This window comes from Phyllostomus discolor, chromosome 3 (assembly GCF_004126475.2).
Source record: "Phyllostomus discolor isolate MPI-MPIP mPhyDis1 chromosome 3, mPhyDis1.pri.v3, whole genome shotgun sequence".
Taxonomy (NCBI): Eukaryota; Metazoa; Chordata; class Mammalia; order Chiroptera; family Phyllostomidae; genus Phyllostomus; species Phyllostomus discolor.
The window spans coordinates 120,750,805-120,773,074 of NC_040905.2; the positions used below are offsets into that span (position 1 = coordinate 120,750,805).

General features: G+C 42.8%; 1 protein-coding gene across 1 annotated transcript in view; it reads right to left on the reverse strand.

The window, feature by feature from the left end:
• The window catches only part of HS3ST4 (heparan sulfate-glucosamine 3-sulfotransferase 4), a 402,169-nt gene that overhangs the window by 351,628 nt on the left and 28,271 nt on the right, over positions 1-22,270 (reverse strand). The window lies entirely within an intron of this gene.

The following is a 22,270-nucleotide window of genomic DNA, read 5'->3' on the forward strand; positions in this document are numbered from 1 at the left end:
GTGAGGCAGGTGGAGACTAGTGGGTGCAGAGAGTCAAGTACAGGGTGCAGTTAGCAAGACGGCACCTAAATGCATCACAGCAGACCTTCTGAGTAAATGAACAACGTTCAAGCGTATTTTTAGAAAACAAATACTTTATTCTTCATTTAACGTGTGGTTTGCTGTTAGTGGTTAATCTGAAGAGGGAGCCATGTTTCATGTGCCTACAGAGGAAATGAAGAATTGATTGTGAGAATGATTGAGGATTTTTTAAAGTGTCCAGTTCCTAAGCTAGCAGTACCCTTTGTTGCTTTCTTTCTCCTTCTTTTCAAGTTGTCTGTAATCCACTCAGACAAATTACATTGGTTCCCTCTCTTTATTATGACCAATGTGATTAATTACTAAACTTCTCCCTCATTCTTACACAACTCTAAGGTCTCATTTTTCATGTGCAGAATGGCCTTTCTTGTCCAAGTGCACATATCTGCACCTGCTAAAACATCTCCATTTTATGCCTCCAAGTTATTAATAATACTTGGAGAATTAATAATTTTAAATTGGCCCATTTGGAATACTGGTCATTTGCAAATGTGAAATGTATCCAGAGCTAGTTGGGCCATGCTGGAGAAGAGCTCACCTCCTCAATTGGATAATTAGTTGGCATAATTGGTGACTGTGACCCTCAGAATCTTTCACAAAACTCCTCTTTTGGGGACAAACTTACTCATGGAATAAATGGAACTGGAAACCCTTCCTAGTCCACCTCTACCTGTATTTCCACAACTGGACTGAATCATTCTCTGGTACAGAAGCTTTCAACCAGCCCCGAATTTAATCTTAAGATGAAAATAGAAAGGAAAGGAAAATGGATGCATTAGAGCAGATTTGAAACTTACCAGTCACAGAAATGCAGTGGGAAAGGCATTTTTTATAAAAACAATCTAGCACATAATGACATGGGGACTTCCTTTCATCCATGTTAGGCTAGGATCTCACTACTGACAGCAGCCTTCTCACTCTGCCTTCCAGCAAACTGTCTAATCCTCATTCCCCACAAATACTACCACTGTGTGTGAGCCAAACAGCAGGGAAACATGAAAGGCAATTAGATTTAAATCTAGTCCCACTTACTCCCCACTGGTCCTTTTCCCCGCAATACGATACTCTTCAGTCTCAGAACAAACGTGGTTCCTGTTTGGCACAGTGTGAAGCAGAAATGAGATACAGTTCTGTTAGCGTGACTCAGCTACCTGATGACATTTCTAACCCCTGAAAGGGGACTCTAAACACAGATTCCCAACAGAAACCCTGAGTGCTTTCTTTCTAAGTATTTATATGTCATACCTACATCACTGACGTCTCTCCAACACATACAGGGCTTAATTCCTTGCTTTGTGTAACATTCTGTGACATTCTGTGACTAAAATTATAAGGACCCTCAGCTAGTAAGTCTATGGCACTTACTGAATTTTCTCAGTGATGGTCAGAATGAAAGAGACTTTCTATAAACAGAGAGAATGGAGGAGACCTGAATGAGGCTATACCTACATGCACACATGCACTCACACCAGCAAACATGCATGTGTGCCCACATGCACACAAGGGCATCCACCCACATCTCCACACTGCTAAAAGAAATATTTTCTGTGAGATGGACAAAAGGGTAGTGGCAGTCAGCTTTTTGTGCTGGCCCTCAGCCAGGGCCTGCACATGTCCGCTACTGTGAAGCCCTGGTCTCAGCCCAAGCAGATGTGGGCCTTGTGTGAGCCTCGCTCATTGACTCCTCCTGCCCCAGGAGCGCATCAGTGCAATTCCTTGGCTCCTCATCAACAGCCCTCCCATCACACAACAGGGACTCCTTGCAAATTAACATCCCTTCCTCCTGTCTGCCCTGCCCTCCAGTTTTCAAACATAACAACAATCTAAATGAAATAATGAGAGACTCATTCTAATACTGTGAAGGAAACTGTTTTATTGCCAAGGCAGCAAGGAGAACTAATTGAATCCACTAAAAAGAAAGAAGTAGAAGGGAAGAGAAGAGGAAGGTGAGGTAACATGATGGAATGATGAAGACCAGAGACGCTGACACTGTGCTGCACCCATATGCACACACACAGGCAGAGCAAGCAAGTGGAAATATTCATGGGAGAGAAACTGTGTACATGTGAATGCAAATGGCTTCCTAGATGGCAACCATGCCCAGGGCTGGACTCCCAGGTGTGAAAAAGCTCCTCCTGAAGTTCATACTCCAAGCTCCTTGAGAGCTATAGAACATTAGGCAGAGCATGTGATAGCTGTCTGTCTACAGACACAAAGGTAACCTCGAGTCTAGGCAGCAGCGCAGTGACTATAAGACACAGCTGCCACGTTTATGACATGTCTTTCATGAAGAATGCAAGTCAGGAAGCCTGAGCTCCCTTCCCTTGAATCTAGATGTGACTTCCAAGGCTAGCTCATCAAAGGCCCTGCAGCTCCCACCTTTGTCACTGAAACAATTGCTCTGGGAGCCCTGAGCTATGACATGAGAAGTCCAACTACCCTAAAGTCAACACGCTGTAAGGAAGCCCAGCCACACACAGAGGCCACATGGGGGCATTTTATATTTTACTCATTCACCCCGATGAGCCAAGCCTGCATCATGCCAGCCAGGCCCAAGACAAAGGCACTGAAGAGACTTCAGAGGGTTCCAGCACTCAGCCATTTGGGTTCTCCTGGCTGAGGCCCCAGGACCTGTTCTGTTCCTCCCCACAGACTCTGTGAGCCTAATAAAATGGTCATTGTTTCATGGTACCAATTCCGTGAGCCTGTCACATCATAAAAGCAAACCAGAATACTAAGTATTTATTTTCTCTACTTCTTCAAGAAACAATCAATTTCTACATTATTACCCTTAAATTTCAGTATCCGGAAAATGGGACTAAGACTAATAATATCTACCTCACAGAGGGTTCTGAAGAGCCATCAATATAAAATTATAACAACAACAATCAACATTTATTTAGAGCTTCTATGTCTCAGGATCCATCTTACATGTATGAGGTCTGTCCAGAAGTTATCCAGCCATGTACTACGAAAAATGGAGACATTTACTGGAGAAGACACAGATACAAGAAACACTGTACACAGGACAATGACACCTTGGTCTGCTTCAAAGTAGGAATCATGGGACCTCACATAGTTCTTCCAATTGCCATCACCTGCCCTGTTGTGTTTTCCTGAATCTCATCGACAGTCTGAAATCTCTTCCCCTTCAATGGTGATTTTAGGTTTGGGAAAAGCCAGAAGTCACGGAGTGTCAAATCTGGGCTATAGGGAAACTGAGTCACCTGGACGATTTGATGTTTCATTAAAAAACTACATGAGATGTGATGCATGAACAGGCATGCTGTTGTGATGAAGATACCAATCACCAGTTACCCATAGCTACAGCCTTCTGAATCATCCAAACAGTTTCTGCAGAGGAATATTCAAACTTAACACAAAATCTGATGCAGATTCATTGCTCTACTCACTCAGTCATTTTGAATGAGATAGCCACACAGTGCACATGCTCACTCAATGATATCTACTGCCCCCACTCACTAGTATAGTGAGGTCGTCTGTTCATGCATGCCCATTCCAGTCCACTCTTCTTGGCTGCCAGGTTACATCAATGTTGCACAAACCATTCTTGTTACATTAACAATGGCTGGACTTTTTCCAAACAGACCTCATATTACACAAATTAATTCTCTTAACAACTCCATAAGGTATAAAGTTGTTACTGGTTACTGTCAGTTTAACCAGAGGGGAGGTGGGAAGGAATAATGGGGGGAAAAAGAGGAAGGGTTTTCAGGAACATGTATAAAGGACCCATGGACAAAGCCAAAGTGGGTTAGGATCAAGGGAGGGAAGTGGGGATGGCTGGGGTGGGGGGGGGGTATGGAGACAACTGTACTTGAACAACAATAAACTTTATTTTTAAAAAGGTATAAAAACACAGAGAGAACAGTAGCTTGCCAAACATATAGTTAGAGGCAGAAAGAGAACTGGAAACCAAAGCGGTCTTCTCCAGCTCCTTCACCACTCAAAAAATCTGCTTATACATGGACAAGCATGATAGTGCCTGACACATACTTATGCTTAAGAACAATTTTACTGTTATTATTGTTGTTACTGTTGTTTAAGAATCTGACAATTAATAGACAGAGACTTAGGAAATACCAGACAGAGCAGGTTTTTCCTACTTGTCTGGTTTAGGAATCTACAGGTGAACTTTAGAGCACTTTGTACACCCTTCACAACACCCCCTCCCAGCTACCAGATAATGGGAAGAATATTCACATTGTATACCTCCTATACCAAAAATATTTCTATTTCATACTGTAGTGAACCTTAAAAATGCTTCCTTAATCATGCTTTTATTCTAAACCAGTGTAGAAACTTTTATATTTCCTAATGGAGTGTATATTTACCCATTCCTACCAATCTAATGGTAATTTATGAAAAGTCAGGTAATAGCCAGTAAGATAAGCTTGAAGCTTTCATTCCAAAAGTTCAATCAGTTAACCTAGGACAGCAATCACATTTCCAGAATGAATGACTATGTGGAATAATATTCGAATGGAGATAAAGCTTTTTTGCATAGGAAATTGCATTATCATGTGCTGTATCTCAGCTGGATACATAAGTTTACCAATAAGGACAGTGCTTCATGTATTTTTATCATGAAGTTGTTTGATGCTGGAGTTTCCAGAGGACTCACATTGAGGGAAGAATCCTTAATGTTGGTAAAATGTGTGGATATTCTCTGAGCTGTAGGTATAAGGGTGCAAAGGCAGGAGCTGGCTCTGCAGGTCTGAAAAACTGCCACCATACTTTCTCAGAGGTTCTGCCTTCCACTTAGCAACAGAGGAAAGCTAGCAAGGCACAGTGAGGCTGAGTCCTTTAAAGCAATAGCACTGAAAATAACCATCATGTCAATTTTAGCTAATGGGGCACAGTATGGGCTCATTTTAAAGCTAGGAGGAGTAGCATGCAACCATTAAAAAAGCAATGCTTATGCCATATGTGAGCATGCCATCCAAGCATAGCCAGAAACCCGTGACTCTGGGGTGAGCTCAGCACATGTCTCCCACAGACTTGGAGATGGACCTCCCACTGACCAGATCCCAGGCAACCATTAGGGAAGTATAATTGTAAATGAAATTAGTGAGGAAGTAGGCAAGGTTTTTTCCACTGGAACATCAAAGGCTCCTATTGGTGTGAGTGAGAGACTTAATTCCTGGTTCCACTAACTTCCCTTTTCACAGGTGTGACTGCTAGAACATTTCAGATGCACACACCTGCTTGCCAGCTGACATTTATTTGAGAGTGCCCTTCCAAATGCAGGAGGAAGCTAAACGGGGAAAACCTTCTCTCCAACGATCACTCCCAGGATGACTGAGCTGGTTCTAGCAGAATTCCAAGTATAAATTATCTACAGCACTGCTTCTCCACTGAGAACACAGCCATGTTTGGGCTCTGGAGGAAGCTGAAGACTTCCACAAGAGTCTGCTGGTGCCCACTGGAAGACAAGTCTAGTGACTAAGAGCACAGATATTGGTATCAAGAAAACCCAGGCTTGAGTCCTGGACCTGCCACTGATCTCTTCTGTCTCTGCCTCAGTTCCTTCCTTCTATAAAAGAGAAGCAAAGATGGCATCTGCCTGGGAAGAGCTGGGGGGAGTCAGTGAGGAAATGCAAGAGCTATACATAGCCCTGTTCAAGTGAGGGTGCCTGATCCTTTCCAGTTCCTAAGTATTGCTGCCACCAGGGGCTGGGAGTCCCATCCTGCCCCAAGTCCTGTGTGGAGATAAACCAAGTATGTTGGCCTATAGGAGGCAGCAAAAGCAGAGTGGTGCAATCAGTGCTGTCCACAACTACGGCACTGAAATTGAGCCACATCCCTACCTTCTGAAACAGCCTTCAGGGCTACCTGACGGTCATGTCCACAGCCTCTAGTTGGCCAGCTGTCTATGGTAAGAGGACTGAGTAATGCTGGTATTGAGGAGCAATGCAGATGGTAATTTTCCATGTGGGCAATCAAGTTTTTCCCACTTCTTTCAGAATAACTGTGATGGTTAACATCAACTTCTGACTTGCAGCTTGAGTCCCTCCTTGCTTTCTACGTACCTCAAGCTTTGATCACTTGGACCACTTCTTCCTCCTTAAACACTTAATATACACTCATATAGCTGTGCTTTTGCACACACTGACTGCTTTATTTAGGATGCTCTAATCCAATTCTTTGCCTACCAATTCCTTTAAGGTCCACATACTCACGGTCTAATGGAACAGACTTAGAGTAGAATCAATAGGTAAGTCCAGGGAGCAATGTATCATATGGAACAAGCAGACAATGCATGATGAAAGAAATGAAGAAGGCTTTCCAATGGATGTGAAATCTATACACAATCTGGGGGATTCCTGGATCAGGCATCTATGACCCTTTGTCCATGAAGGGGAAATGCTGTATGCAGGGACATTGGTGTGTCAGTATCTGCCAAACTGTCCTATGATCCTATAGAAACCACACAAAGAAATTTGAGCCAAATGAAACAATGGTTAGAACAAGTCAGAGCTTGTTTTTATTGAAAAATTTAGATTAGAAAATCTCAAGTTTTAATGGTATACAAAGACTACTACATACCATTATATTCTTTTTATATAAAATTCTAGATACATCAAAAAGCTGACATAAAGAATATTTATTGGGGCTACATTGAGGATGGGACTGTAAAGCAACACATGGGAACTCTTTTGGGTGACAGAAATATTCTGTATCTTGATGGTACACATGACTGCATATATTCATCACAACTCATTAATTTTACATTGAAATTGTGTGAATTCCAAAGAATGTAAATTATACTTCAATAAAATTGTTTTTAAAGAGAGTAATAAAATATTGATATGTATAAAAATATAAGCTATAACCCAGCACTTTGCATCTTCAATAAGCATCTCTAGTAAATCTGATGTGGATGGCCTGAGAGCAACCATTTTAGAAGTGCTGGCAGGTGGATCATCAACTCAAAGAGGTACTTGGGAAGGTCTCTGGTTGTGTGACACTGACCCAGTGCTTGAAATGGTGTGGCCAAGACTGCCAGCTTCCCAGCTCACCACTTATTCTCTCATTCATCTTCAGTAATAGATGAATTTTTTATGGGATACATAGTTCCCCAGTGAAAAACTACTATTTCTCAGCCTCTCCTGCAATCAGATATGGCCATATGATTAAGTCCTGGCCAATGAAAAGTACAGTTCAAGACTTCCAGGAAAACTCCTTTATAAGGAAGAAATGCACCCTTTCTGTCTGTATTCCTCCCATTTAGAATATGAATCCAATGGCTGGAGTCCCAGCATCCATCTTTAGCCCTCAGGCAACATGTTAAAGATGAAGAAACACTTGTTAAAAGGAGCTGAGTCCCTGATGGCCATGGAGAAATTACTGACTATATTAATCCAAACCTAACTCTGGACTTCTTTTATGAAGGGAAAAATAAACTGCTGTCTTATTTTAAGTTACTGTTATTTGGGATGTTTCTGCTATTTGCAGCACCTAATCTTTAGTCATACATATGGCTTACTAATGTTGCATTTCTCACCAGGCTGGTTTCATTATCTAGTGTACTGGGTAGCAGAATCAAATTTCAGGCAAATCTGATAAAAACAATAAAAGATACCTGGCCAAAATTGGGACAAATAAAAAGTCTCTTAGCAGTCTTAATTCACTACAGCTCTCAATATTAGTCAACTTTGTGAAGTAGATGATTTTAAAAAGTTAATTCAATGTCAGGTTATGTTAATAGAGGTAGAATATAAAGTACACAGAAGATGCCTTCTAATATATTTTTTAGAAAACAGATGAAAATACTAAATTCACTTTTGGACACATCAGTGGAAGAAGAATGTTAACAAAATTGAGGGGATCCACAATGGAACAGAGAGGTGGTGGGGCCTAGAAAGCATCAACTGAAGAATTTGGACTCTGTAAACTGGAGAAGGGAACATGAGGGTGGAAGGCACAGGTGAAGGGAAACACCTGCACAGCCCTCATGTTCTAGAGCAGGTCTCATTCCACACTGCAAAAGACAAAGCATCTCATGTAGGGTGAGAGTGTCTGAGGGAATCAGTGTAAGACCCATCACAGTGAAAATGAGCTGCCTTACAAAATATTGACTTCTCTCATACACTGATTAATTGATTTACACCTCACCTTGTGCCCAAAATAAATATCTAACATTTCTAAAGTGATTATGTGATAATACTATTCTGACTGCTTTATATGTATAATTCATTTGATTCACACAACACCCTTAAGTAGCTACTATTATTATCCCTATTTTTATGGATGAGCAAACTGAGAAAAAAAAAAAGGTTAAATAACTTGCCCAAGGTCACACAGATAAAAGGATGGAGTCAAAGTCAAGATTCAAGACAAGTGTCCCAGGAGCCTGCATTTGCCACCAGAAAGCTCCATGGCCTCCTGCTCACTGAAACAAGCAAGGCTACCCACCACCACCCCGTTACTGGAAATGGAGCAGATCATAAGTTCTGACGGTCTACAGTGCTGAGATGGCACTTGGGTACCGTGGACCTCTCTGACACCTTCAATGACTTAGGGCATTAGGGAAGTTCTGTGGGATTTTGGATTTATGGAACCATTGATATGCTGGGTTTGTGACATGTAAAATCTGTCAGAAAGGTTGAGAAAGAAACAAAGAATTTGAAATTATCCTTTGGATATGTGAGAACTGAAGTCACAAAACACTCACATTTGAGAAGGCACGAAGCAGAGACTGAGGATGGCAGATGCAAAGGCCCGAACCATAAAGCACGCACTGTGCAGAATAGAGAGAGAGAGGCAGGGGGCAGAGGGCACAGTCCAAAACTGCAGATGACAGGGCATGAGCCCTCAAAGATGAGTGACTGAGAAGTGTCAAAGGCCTCTGCTACTTCTGCTGGTTCAGAATTTATCCTCCTTATTCTCTAACAGTGCTCCTATTTTCCTCTGGAAACCACTCCTTTCTGTTATGTTCTCAGGTATGCCTGACCCCTGAATCCACAATTAATTGCCTATGTTCAGACCAGACCAATAAACATGGCCTACTTCCTGGACCACTGTGATTAGTTTAAGGTGGACATATGACTCAAGCAGGTCCATGGAGAATCCACATTAAATACTTGGTGAAATTATTAGGAAAGATACTTTACCACTCAGGGCACACGAGCAGGTATGATGACTGCGTGGAGGTGTTGTGACTATCTTGGCCACTGTGGGGAGAGCTTGCCCACACGTGAACCAACAGGATGGAATGCAGAGGCAAGGGATTGGTGCAGGGTGGAGGGGGGCTGCACACCCAGATCCAGCTCTTTGGTTATTGTATATAGCCCCTGGGTGTTTCAGTTATGTAGGCAAACAAATTCTCCTTTCTGTTGGTTTCTGTCACTTGCAACTGAGAATGATAGTGATACATCACTGCTAGGCTTCAGAGAGACTTCTGTCCCAACGCACGTGCCTGCATGCTCCCGAGCCTCTTTACTACAGCATGAATTCCTTGGGAGCAAGAAATGAACTTCCTCCACATGGCAGCACCCAGCACAGGGCACACACATTCACAGCAGAAACAAACATCACTGAGTTCATTTAAACCCATTAAGTGAAATAATACAGGCAAGAGAGTACTATAAGCATTTTTACTATTACTTCAAACAAAGATATAATAGCCTCTCTTTATTTTTAAAATGTACTGAGTCTGACATTCAATTGAGTTCACTGAGAAGAGGCACCCTCAAAGTATTCTGTTCAGCTATGTATCATCCTACCAGTCTGGCCTTTGCCTTTTTTGCCTTTATTTTCCCCAAATGCATCCTTTAAGGAAATGCAGTGCTGGTACTTAAAATCAAATCTTGGCAAGGTAAATGCTTTCTTTTACACAAAACAAAACAAAACAAAAAAGAATGAGGAATGCAGCATTTAAAGCAATAAAAAAACAATTTATGACCCATCTCTGATGTTCAAATGCAAAACGGGACAGAGAAATGTCTATGTATATTGAATTTTACAACATTTGCTAAAGTCCTGCATGGGAAGGAAAGAAGACAGATGATTCAAAAATAGAAATCTCTTCAATTTAAACCCTTTTAGCAAAAGTAAAATACACACGCACACACACACACACACACACTATATTCTACAATAAAAATGTAATAGTTACAGATTCCAGACAGAAACTAAAAATCTATAATAGGCCCAGTAATGAGAAACTCTCACCATATCTTTTAACCATATTTACTCACACACCATTTCTTTCCCTGGTTCTTAGCAAGCAGAGAGACTAAGAGGTAAATAGCAGGGAAGGAGGAAACCCTATCCACTAAGCAACTAAGACCATGAGTTTGGAAGGGCAGGGGACATGTGAGTCCCAGCTCTGCAACTGTGCAATCTTGAGCAAATCAATCCACCTTTCTGGGCCTCAGTTTCCTCGCTTACAGAAGGGGTAAATGGTGCCCTCCTGGGTTTATGGGACTGAGTGAGAAAACAGCCTGGGAAGTGCTTACCACACACATCCATCATTGTTTTATTTATGCTTTCTTCTTGCATGGTTTATATTAGCCACTGCATATCATCGAGACTCACCTCATGAAGACAGCTACAATCAGAACACCAGGCTGCCAATTGCCTTGCCCATTTGATTCCCCATTGGTTAAAGGTGACACTTGGAACCTAAAGTCTCTGAGGCCCATTCCATCTAAAAGAATGGACATACACAGAGTGAGCAAATTCACATTAAGGGAACAGGCAAAAAAGTGTCCGGGATTAGAAGGAAACCTGTGTGTGGCTACACAGCCCCTCCTGGGTCTCATCTCCACTGTCTGAGGGAAGCCTTGATGAGCTGCTGTTAATCACTTCAACCACAGGAAGATGCCAATGCTGGGAGAGAGGTGCTTCCCTGCAATCAAAAGGTCTACGAACTGCACTTGGATTCTCAAAGAAAGTTCAACTAGAACAGGCATCCTTCAATAACCAACATCATCATCTCCCCCAAGTGTTGCCATCCCAAACAGACATGTCCAGGGAGTCCTGCTCTAGAAAGCACTTTTCAGGAAGCTCCCTGCTTAAGACATCACCCAACCAATTCACTTTGACACTGATGAGCAATGTCACTGTCCTTAGAAAGCAGAAGCAGGAATTGCATAGTCACTATGACAGGCAACTACTAGCTAGTCTTTTGAGGTGTTTTTTTTCCAGGTGTCATTCACTAAAGAGGAGATAGGGGATGTGGGCAGGTACAAATAGCTGCCTGTCTAATTGGAGGCTTAAGATAATTAGCAAACATTCTAAATCTCCATTCATTCATTTGTTCACTCATTCAATAAATATTTATTCAGAGGAAGGTTCTGCTCTGGATGCTGAGTATATAGCAGTAAACAAACTAGGCACAATCTTTGTTCTCATAGAACGTATGTATCAGTGGAAGGGCACATGCAAAAAAACAATGAGAAGATAAATAAAAGCGCCTCAGGCAGTGTCAAGGGCTAGGGTGGGACCACACTCAGCAGTATGACAGAAAGTGACCTGGGCTGGAGGGAGCAGGGCTGGAGCCTAGGCAGGCAGGCTGTGCTCTCAACAGTTCATGAATGAGTGACACAAGAGTCAGGAAAGCTACAGCAAAGCCACTGAGGTACTTGCAGGTTTTCTTGAAGGGGGTGCTGTTGGTGCTTGAAGTGGGAGTGTTTTTTACATGTGGTTCTGTCCTGAGCACTGGGAGGCCATTTAGGATCCCTTGAGCCTACCTACCTAACATCTTGTAAGGTCCACTCTGTAGCCATTAGTATAGCAGAAAATGTTCCCACTCCTCAAGCAGGTGGGTCATAACTCCCCTTAACTGATAAAGGCAAGGACCCAAGTTAGACACAAGCATGGGATGTTCAATAAAGAGAGAAGGCCAGTGTATCTGGCATATAACGAGTGATGGGAAAAGATGGAAGAGTTTAATGTATTGTCATAAAGGTTTACCTGTGTTATAGTGAGACTGTGTATCAGCTGGGGGGGGGGGGGGTTCATGTAGGAGACCAAGGGTGAGCAAAGCACAGACACCAAGATTACCAACCCCTCTCTGCACAGAGTCAGAAAAGGGAGTACAATTCTGTGGACAATCGAAGTAAGTATGCCACCTGGTGCTGCTATTAGCAAAGATGGGAGAAGCAGAGGAAAGTGAATCAACTACCATATTTTACCAGTCCTAAAATGTATATTTTTATTCACATTTCAGCCTATCTGAAATCGGGATAGGTCTCATAATGACCACTGGCCAGGCAGAAGTCATGACATATTGTTACTGCCTTAGCCTATGCATCAAAACCAGCAGAAGTGTAAAAGAAGTCTGAAAGACCATAAGGGTACGCTCTTAAAAATGCTGCAAGAGTGGCAGCCTTGATGAATAAAGAACAATACTATTGAAAGGGTGGGAGGACACTACAAACTGAGGGGAACTTAGGAGGATGAAGCCTTGAACATGAAATTCTAGGAACACTTGAACCAATTTATTCATCTACTTTTTCTGATGTGCGAATACACAGGAGTGGTAGAAAATAAACATCTAAGTATAAGAATGCTCTTTCAATTTACAAAATTTTAAAATTGTAAATGTGAAAGTATTATTGTGACTTAATTAGCATTATTCCTGGTGGTCATAAGAGTGCACTTTAGAGACTGAAGGAGGCCTGACCAGCCAGTGAGCACCAGGAATCCCACACACGCTATACAGCACATTGCCTCACAGCAACTCTCGAAATCCATCTGTGAACTGCACCTCACAGACGTTAATAAGTAACTTCATGGAGCATGATTTTTTCTCACTTCAAATAAATCACATCCCATATTTAAAGGGCCAGGCTCCCTCTGTAGGAACATTATGACCAAGAGGGGTCATATCCTCAAAGACATGTTCTTCCAACATCGTTTGTCTAATTAGCTTCCCCCTATACCTTTGTAATGTTTTTATTGTTTTTAACTTCTCAACTTGACCAAGCAAAGAAACCCAAATAGCTGGTAAAACATTATTTCTGGTGTGTTTGTGAGGACATTTCCAGAAGAAATTAACATTTGAATTAGTAGAGTAAGGAAAAATCCCCCTCACTACTGTGGGTGGGCATCACCCAACTCACTGAGGGTCTAAACACAACACTCACTGAGGGTCTAAACACAACACTCACTGAGGGTCTAAACACAACTCACTGAGGGTCCAAACACCCACTGGAGGAAGGGTGAATTCTCTTTCTGCTTGAGCTTGGACATCATATTTTCCATCGTGTTTCCCTGCCTTTAAACATCACCACTCCTAGTTCTTGGGCCTTCTGACTTAGAATGAATTAGACCACCAGCTTTCCTGAGCCTCCAGTTTGCAGATGGCAGATCATGGGCCTCCGTGGTCTTTATAATCACACAAGCCCATTCCTAGAATCAATCAATCTCAATCTCTCTCTCTCAATCTCTCTCTCTTTCTCCCCACCCCCTGCTTTTGTTGGGATACACCTGTGTCACATGGGAGGGGTCACCTGCCCAGATCACACAGGTCTGCTCATTACACCTGGTGCAGCCTCCTAGACAAACTAGGCAGGCCTGGGATTGTCTGCCTGTGGCTGACTGTTCTGCCACACTGTAAATTCCTTAAGAAGGAAGAAGTGTGTCTTTCCTGGACCCACAGCACCACAGCACCTCATACAGTGCCTGAAACACAAGCATACAACCAATATGTATTGAACAAATGCTTTAAAGTTGAGAGTCTTGGGGCTGGGTGTTAGGGGTTCCATTCCTGCTGGTAGCTCCACACCAAGTCTGTGGCTCGAATTCAGGCCATGCCCCCTGAGGCCTGGGGCCTCATTCCCACGAAGACAGAGGTGGACCTCTGAGACCTGAGGTCAAAGCGGGGTGCTGCGCAGTTGGGTTTATTTGGCCCACCCTATGATTTTCCACGTTTGTAGCAATCTAAAAAAATTGAGAGATTTCATATAAAAATTCAGATCACTGGCTTTTCTTACAGAATGGAACTTTAGGCAACACTGAGCCCACTTTGTCCAGGAGAGCAACAGGCCAGAGAAGAGTAACGACTGCCCCTTTAAATGTGGCCCCAATCCCCACCTTGCACAGTCTGACTGCAGTCCCTGCACCAAGGCCAAACATCAGCTGCCATCCAGGATCACGTGACCATTTCTTATCCTGAGAGAGTCATGTTTTAAAATCTTTTTAGAGGGAGCATATCTCTTATTAGGAGTGAACTTAACCCCAGTTACTCAATAGCACAACCAATCATCCATGCCACATTTACCGTATGAGCCAGGTGCCATTCTAAGCACAGCAACCCACCCCATTCTATCTTCAGGGCAACCCCATGACATAGACACTATGAGTAGCCATATCATTAAAAAGAGAAAACTGAGGCATAGAAAGGTTAAGGAACTTGTGCAAGGTCACACAGCCAGGAGCACAGGCAGCCTGCATGTACCTACTATATGCTGCTGTGACATACTTCTGAGCTGGAGGAGCCCAGCCAGACTCACACCCAGAATGCTGCACTCACCTGTTCATTAATTCAATCTCTCCTGCTTTCCCACCATTTTTCAGAAAGGGAACCTAAAACTCAGAGGTGGGAAGGCATCTGTTCTCCCAAATTTATACAAAAATTTTGAGACAGGATGGGGGGCCAGAAACCAAGCTCACCAACTTGCAGCCCATTTCTCTGTTTTCTACACCATAATGCTTAATCCTAGAGCCAGACTACAGTTAAATTCTCACACAGCCTTTTCTGAACCAGAAAATTGAATCATTTTGGGGACTCTCACTCACTACTTTGTAAAACGTGATGCCACATGACCAGGCTTGATGCTCTGTTCCACGGGGAAAGAGACCAAATGCAGAGGGACGTACAGTGTCAGCTCGTGCACAGGCATCTGAAGGGGACCATCTAACAAACCCAGTTATCTAAGCTCAGGCTCAGGATGGAGAGAGCCAAGATGACTCAGATAAGTAATAATCAAAGATAACAAAAGTATATCTCACATTACCAATTTATTGGAACTTTTAAAATGTTGCCCTGGCTGAGTGGTTCAGTTAGTTGGAGCATCATTCTATGTACCAAAAGGTTGTGGGTTTGATTCTCAGTCAGGGCGCATACCTAGACTGCAGATTCCATCCTCGGTTGGGGTGTGTACAGGAGGCAATCAACAGATGTTTCTCTCTTACATCAATATTTCTCTTTCTCTCTCTCTCCCTTCCTCCCTCCCTCTCTCTCTCTTCTTCCCCATTCCTCTCTCTCTAAAATCAATACACATATCCTCAGGGGAGGATTTAAAATAATAAAATGCATGTGTTTCTATCTTGATAATATCTAAAATACCTCTTACACTGTTCCCATTTCACCACAACTTGGAGGAAGAAGAAGCTAAGCCAGAAGGTTGTAGAAATCCATTACATGGGAGGGATCTCAGAGACTAGATTGTTTTATTAGGAAGGCACTTTTCATCCATAAATCTACAGGGTAGGTAGGTATGGAGACTCTCAGTTCTATCAAAATGTATCATTTTTGTTATTACTACAGCTGTTGTCAACAATGCTGCCATTTATGATGTTCACGGTGGGCTTAGCCCAGTGCTGAACACTTTGCATGCTCTGTCCTACTCATCAGCACAACTCTGCCATAAAGCTGGCACTACTATTGCCCTCATGTAAGAAAAGCCTAAAGGGTTAGGTGACAGGCCCAAGGACCCATAGCTAAGAAGTAGTGGGAGCAAGATCAATAATTAATACAAAGGGCTTCTATACTGCCTCCTTCTAGAAGTCTAATTGGTTCCGTGAGAGTAATGGGATGCTTTGGGGTGCTGTTGTTCTTGCTCTTGCTCTTGCTGTTAAATCAGTCAAGGTTGCACAAAATCATTGTCAACCCCCATTTCTTGAGGCTTCTTCAGGTTGTCAAGAGCTCTGTGGGGTCACCTCAACTCTGACCATGTGCTGACACCAGAATGCCAGCTGAAAGTTGGCAGGAGTTACTGCAGCAAGCTTGGAAGGCACGTGCTGCTCTCCAGGGCTTGCCAGTGTGCGATAATCATGCATTTTCTGTTGTTTGGAGGCCCAGTCACAAGGGTCAGCCTAGGGGTGGGCATGTCAGTGTGGCTCATAGTAGGAGTCAGTCAGGATGAGAACAGCAATTTATTTGAGCAGATCTGTCTGCAGAACTCATACAATGTAAAAAGGTAGCTGATGCAAATAAATTGCCTCCAAAAAGTACCACCTGTTTGGCAACCTTTGCTTACACTCACGTGGTGCCCAGGGTCTGGGGGCAGTGACAGGCCAGACAGACCGGAAAAAGCAGGGAAGAGCTACAACACTTGTTTTAATAACTGAGTTTCAGAAACAAGGATACTGTCCCAGCTGATGTGAGTGAAACTCGGTCCTGGGGTTCTAAGAGAAGACAGGCCAACTCTAGTCACATCCCTTCTGGGTTTTGCCATGATTCTACCCCAACTGAGGACCAGGAGAGGCCAAGTGAACACCAAGCAATGCAATTCAACTGCTCCTTTGAAAATGTCATGAAAAGGTTTATCATTCCAAGGTAGATCCTAACAAAACTGTGGGACAGGAAAGAGATAAAAACAGAACTATTAGTCACAGGCAGTCTTCAGATTTTCATGGAATACAAGGAAGCCCATTTCTTTCCCCAGCATTGTGTACCACTCACCCTGGGGTCTGTGTTGGGATGGGGTGCACATTAAAGGGCCCCCTCAGCAAGCAAGAGGGGCCCGAACCCTGGCAGTCCAAGAAAAGGACTGCCCCTGGACTGTGTCCTAGGAGATATACTCTACGCCTTTGGAATATCCTGCCTGATAAGAGTGTCTCTGTGTACTTGAGACACTGGACCCTGCCAAGTAGTTTATGCTAACCTTGTAATTTGCAGTGAACAGCTATAGCTGTTTGTCTGAAGCCTGGGTCACTCCCTAGCAGCCTGACCTCTGCAGGGAGGGTCCTGGAGACCAAGTGGAAAGTCAGGCCCACCAGCACTCAGTGCCTACATGAATGACCCCCAGTGCGATTTCAGCACACTGAGCCTGGGTGAGAGTCCCTGGTCAGCAGCACTTAGCCAGAACTGCCACATGTCATTGCTGGGAGAATGGCACTGTCTGTGCAACTCCCCTGGGAGGGCACAGCTGAAGCTGGGTCTGGTTTTTCCTGGACTCTGCCCTTTATGTCCTTTTCCTTTGCTGATTTTAATGGACATACTTTCACTGTAATACATCGTAACTGAGTCTGACAGCTTGTCTGAGTTCTGTAAGTCCTCGAGTCCTCATTGCAAATCCTGGAACCTGAAAAGTGGTTTTAGAGACCCCCGACCCAGGCAGGGAGGGAGGAGAAGGGAGAGGGTGGGAATGGAATGGAATGAAATGAAACAAGTAGAAAATAACCCAAGGAATTGTTCTAGTGCCAAATTTCTTACTGTATACCATGTAGACAGGAATCCTGAAAGACACTGGAAATAGGTAAAAATCAGAGGCTGCCTGTGCAACACCCAGGGCATCATCGAACACTCCACTGTGCCGCCACGGAGACAACTCTATCTAACCATTTCCGCAGGACACAGCCAGCCTCCATCTTGGAGAATAACTATTCCCTTCTGATGAAAACACTCCAGGAACTGAAATAAGACATTCACTACTTATCTGGAAGAGACTTAAACAGATTATAGCATTAAATGCCTTCCTTTTACTTTCTGTACTCGAGCAAGAGACTACAATGACTAGTCACCCACTTCAGGGGCAAGGGCACACCTAAGCTGGCAGGGCCAAGCGTACATGCTCCAGGCCTGGACCCGCCACTGGACACTCAGCCCTCCATTCATATGTGCCCTTACCCTTCTCAATTCATGTAAAACAACTTCAAGTAAAAATCATTTGAAAGAACTTACTTCTATGTATTACACCATAAGCAGTGACAAATGCCCCACATGAGCCTCGATGGTCCTGAAGCAACAAAATATTTGCTGAAGTGCAAAGTATAATAACTCAGGGAAAAGAAGTCCCCATGACAACTAGAAAGGGAAAGAAATGAGTGAGAATCTGAGACTCTGAATCCCTAACAATACGAGGCATCACTAATTGGTACCTGAGAATCAGTCTTTGGAATTGAAATCCCAAAGAGGAGCTCCCTCTCTATTGCTTCTCTGCCTGCCCAGCTGGTACTGTTAAACCTAACACATTTCATCCAAGAGGAGGGGTGGGAGTCCAAGCACCAGGGTAGAACCTGAGTCTCATCCAAGTGTCCTGCACCTGGAATCAGAATGGTGCAGGTGCTCTCTAGAGTCTAGAGCAAGACTGGGTCCAGAGGTTCAATATGCAGATGTCTACAAGTTGTGGCCAATGCAGAAAACCACATGATTTTCACACCATCTGATGCCTGGGATCATTCTCCAAGCTCTATGTCCCACTTCTATTTCAGGAAGGTCTCAGGAAGGAAGCCCTATTTCTCTACTGGGTTCCCTGGTACGCCGCCCCCAGCCAGCTCCTCAGTGGGGTCCTACCCTTCCAGATTCTTCCTTGATGGCCCTACAAAAACCTATAGCACTAAAATTTTGACAGAGAAGCAAAAGACAATGAAACAAATAGTGAAGGCTGACTCTTCTAAGATCTTGGTTTTATAGCCACTTCCCCACTGGGTCTCTGAATCTGAATTCCTACAGATGCTAGTGCTCTGGCCTGCCTGGCCCGGCTCAGCCCAGACCTGCAGTTCTCACCGACACCTTCCTAACAAATGCCCCTCTTCCCAGAACCAGCATCATAAGAAACAGCTATTAATTATTCAGTAGGTGTCGAGGGGCTGCCATCAGGCTAGGTATTTTATGTATCTCCTTTAACACACCAACAGCCCTATGGCACAGGTATTGTGCAAGATCAAAAAATAAAGTTCAGAGAAGCCAAGCAATTAGCACCAGGTCACATATTTAGGATTTGGCATATCTGAGGTTTGAGCCCAGGTCAGAATAATTTTAAAGCCTGAATATAAATCTACTGAAAATCCAACCAAAAAAAGAAGAGGAGGTTAAATTTAGGTGACAAGTTGTGTGGAGTATATAATGCACATTCCCAGGGTCTGCACACTGAGCCAGATCTCCTTTCTCTAACTCATCCCAGCATTCCCATGAGGTCCTTAAAGCTGAAGTCATAAATTCTGACTTCACCCTTTTAAAGTGTGTGTATGGGTGTGTGTGAGCGCATGTGTTTCTTTCCAGTTTTAATCTTCCATAAAACACTTGGATGATCAGCAATCCTGAAAACCAATCATAATTCTAGTCATGAAGGGCACCAACTGGCATAATTCAGCTCCCTGTGAAAGGATGAGGAGGACTGAGTGATGTGGGTACCCCTGGGTGTAAATAGGCAGAGGCGGACAGGCCTTCCTGGGATGCAGAGTCCACTCCTTCCAAGTGTCTCTGTGATTGCCAAGGATTTTCTCCACCCTAGAACTCAGCCCCAAATACTCAGTCACAAACAGTACCATAATATTAGATCACTCAGTTGTTTTTCTGATGGACACTTCTCTAAAATATGTTAGACATTTTCTCATCTTTACTTTTTTCCACAATCTATTTTTAATTGAAGAAATCCACTCATGTGGTTTTTAAAAAGGAAAGTTTGCAGTCCGAAGGATTCCCACAACACACTGTTCTGCCCATTTTTCTTCCGACAAAGTTCTGGAGGTTGCGTCATGCCGGGACATACAGCGCTGTCTTGTTCTTCTTTACACCCACTGTGTCCCTTCTGTGGACAGGCCATCACTTATTTAACCAGTCTTACACTGATGTACATGGAGGTGTTGTCCAGGCTTTTGCAATAAAAATAAAACAGAATTTGAATACATTTTGTTACAAAAATGAGCTTTCCACAAACTGAAGGCCAAGTGGCATGGCTCTAAATGCAGGTGCATGCCTGTTCTAACAAAGACAGCACTCTCCAACTCCAAAATGAGGACACCAACCAGCAAGTAGAGGTGAACCTCTGGAAAGCATGACCATTTGAAGTAAAATGTGTTCTGGAGATTGTCTGATGCATGGTCACTACATGTATGCTCCTGAGAGATTCAAAGGACCCCTGGCCACTGTCAATGCAACTGTACAAGGTCTAGAAAGTACTGCTCAGCATTGAAAACGTGCATTTCTTTTTGGTGGCATACGAGAGAAATATGAATGCTAAACCTCACCTGCAGGGCATGGTGCATGGAACATTAACATAATACAATTTAGACACAATAGCAACCTTCAGTCATAGATCAGTTGGATAAACTGCCAAAAACAGTTCTTCCCTCCCCACTGAGAGATGCTGTGAATTCCACCTGTGACTCAGACTCTAAGTTACCTCAAAAAATGTGGTTTTACGTGTGAGGGCAAAGAGAACTGGACATCCCCAGATAAAACTGGCAAGAGTGTTAATATTTATATAAGCTTCCTGGAGGGAAATTTAGCAATGTGTACCAAAAGCTTTAAATCAGGCTCACTAGTCACCTTCTGATCCAGTAATTGTATACTCATTTACTCCTACAAATTTACCCTAAGAAAGTGTGTGTGAATGTGTGTGTGTGTGTGTGTGTGTGTGTGTGTGTGTGTGTTTTCTGCACGCATTTATTCACTGCACTCTTTTGGAGCTAGAAAACTTCAGAAGCACTGTAGATGCCGGGCTGACTGGAATCAGTTAAATACATTATAACACACCTGTTCCACACAGCGAACACCACACAACCAACACAATTCACGGGATAAGGGAATAGTTCTCAAACTGTGGGACACAAATTGTAATGAGTCATGAAACCAGTTTTTTGTGGGTCATGGACAGTTTTTCAAAAGAAGAATAGAAAATACAAGTGCATTACACATAGTAAGTAGAAGCATGGTGTCATGAAACCTTTTTTAAGTGTAAGTGTGTTTACACTAGGTAATTATATAAAATCTACTTCTTAATGCCCAATTTAGTAAAAATAAATAAATTAAAAGCCATTGTAGTAATAAGATATTCAGTAGCATGGTAACATCTCAAAATTATATGTTTAAGGGAAGAAGTATAGGTTAAAAATTACATAGTATAATCCCAAGTTTGAGATAATACAAATAACCAAATAGATATGCACATATGTACACAGAAAAAGAGCATCCTGTGGGGAATAGGATTATGGGAGACTGTAATGTTTCCCTACATGCTTTTACAATAGTATCTTCTAAATGTCCTATAATGAACAATTATTATACTAATAACCAGGAAAAAAGGCAAAGTTATTTTTCAAGTGTGGCTGGGAGTGAATGGTGACAGAAGAAATAAATGAGATGGCTAGGCAGTCCTCTCATCCTCTGAAACGCGCCTGTGAAATTCACCCTTCAGAGGTGGTGCACATCACCAATGCACTGGGGCAGGTGGTGTGTGTCTACGAAAATGTGCATGTGAAAAATAAAAGAGCAGCAGTTCAGAGTTAAAAATGTTCTGTATTGTGGTGTAACAACACACACAAGTGACTGTTGTTTCTATGGAAAAGGAAGGAAGGGAGAGAAAAAGAAATAAAAGGAGAGAAAGAATAAAAAGAAAATAACTTGTCTGCTATCCAAAAGGAAGGGAAGAAGGAAGGGAGGAAGGGAGGGAGGGAGGGGGGAAAGCTTGTCTATAAAATAGAGTAAACCAAAAAATTTGACAAAGCTTTCATATGACCACAGATCTCTGCCACCAAGTTTCTGTATGTGTTTATTAAATTTTAAAATGACCAAGGACTCAATAAACTTGTTTTAATTCATAATGAGTAAATGAAGTGGCCAATAACATGACCTCTTTTCAAATTAGAGGAGGAATTTTATGAGCCAGTCCTACTCCAGGCCCTCATGATGACTTCATGTTAAAAAAAAAAAAACACAGTGACACTTTTAAAAAGGAGGGGAGAGCTGTGGTATGAAAGTGTAACCATTAGTGACTTTATTTAATCTTCTGCTTTGCTTCAATGGAGTCCCAGTGGGACATGTGGCTATTCAATGTGAAACAAGGAGACAGCAGCTTTTCATTATAAATTCCATTCCTTCATTTCTCAAAGCTTCCTCAAATACAGATGTGACCCTGTCCTCAAAATGTTTACATTCTGCAGGGGAGACAATGACAGCTCCAGGACTTCCACTTAGTAGGTGATTTTGAATTTTAGTTAAGATGGAAGAGAATGCTTACTGATGGAAACAATTGGCAGGAAGAGTTAAAAC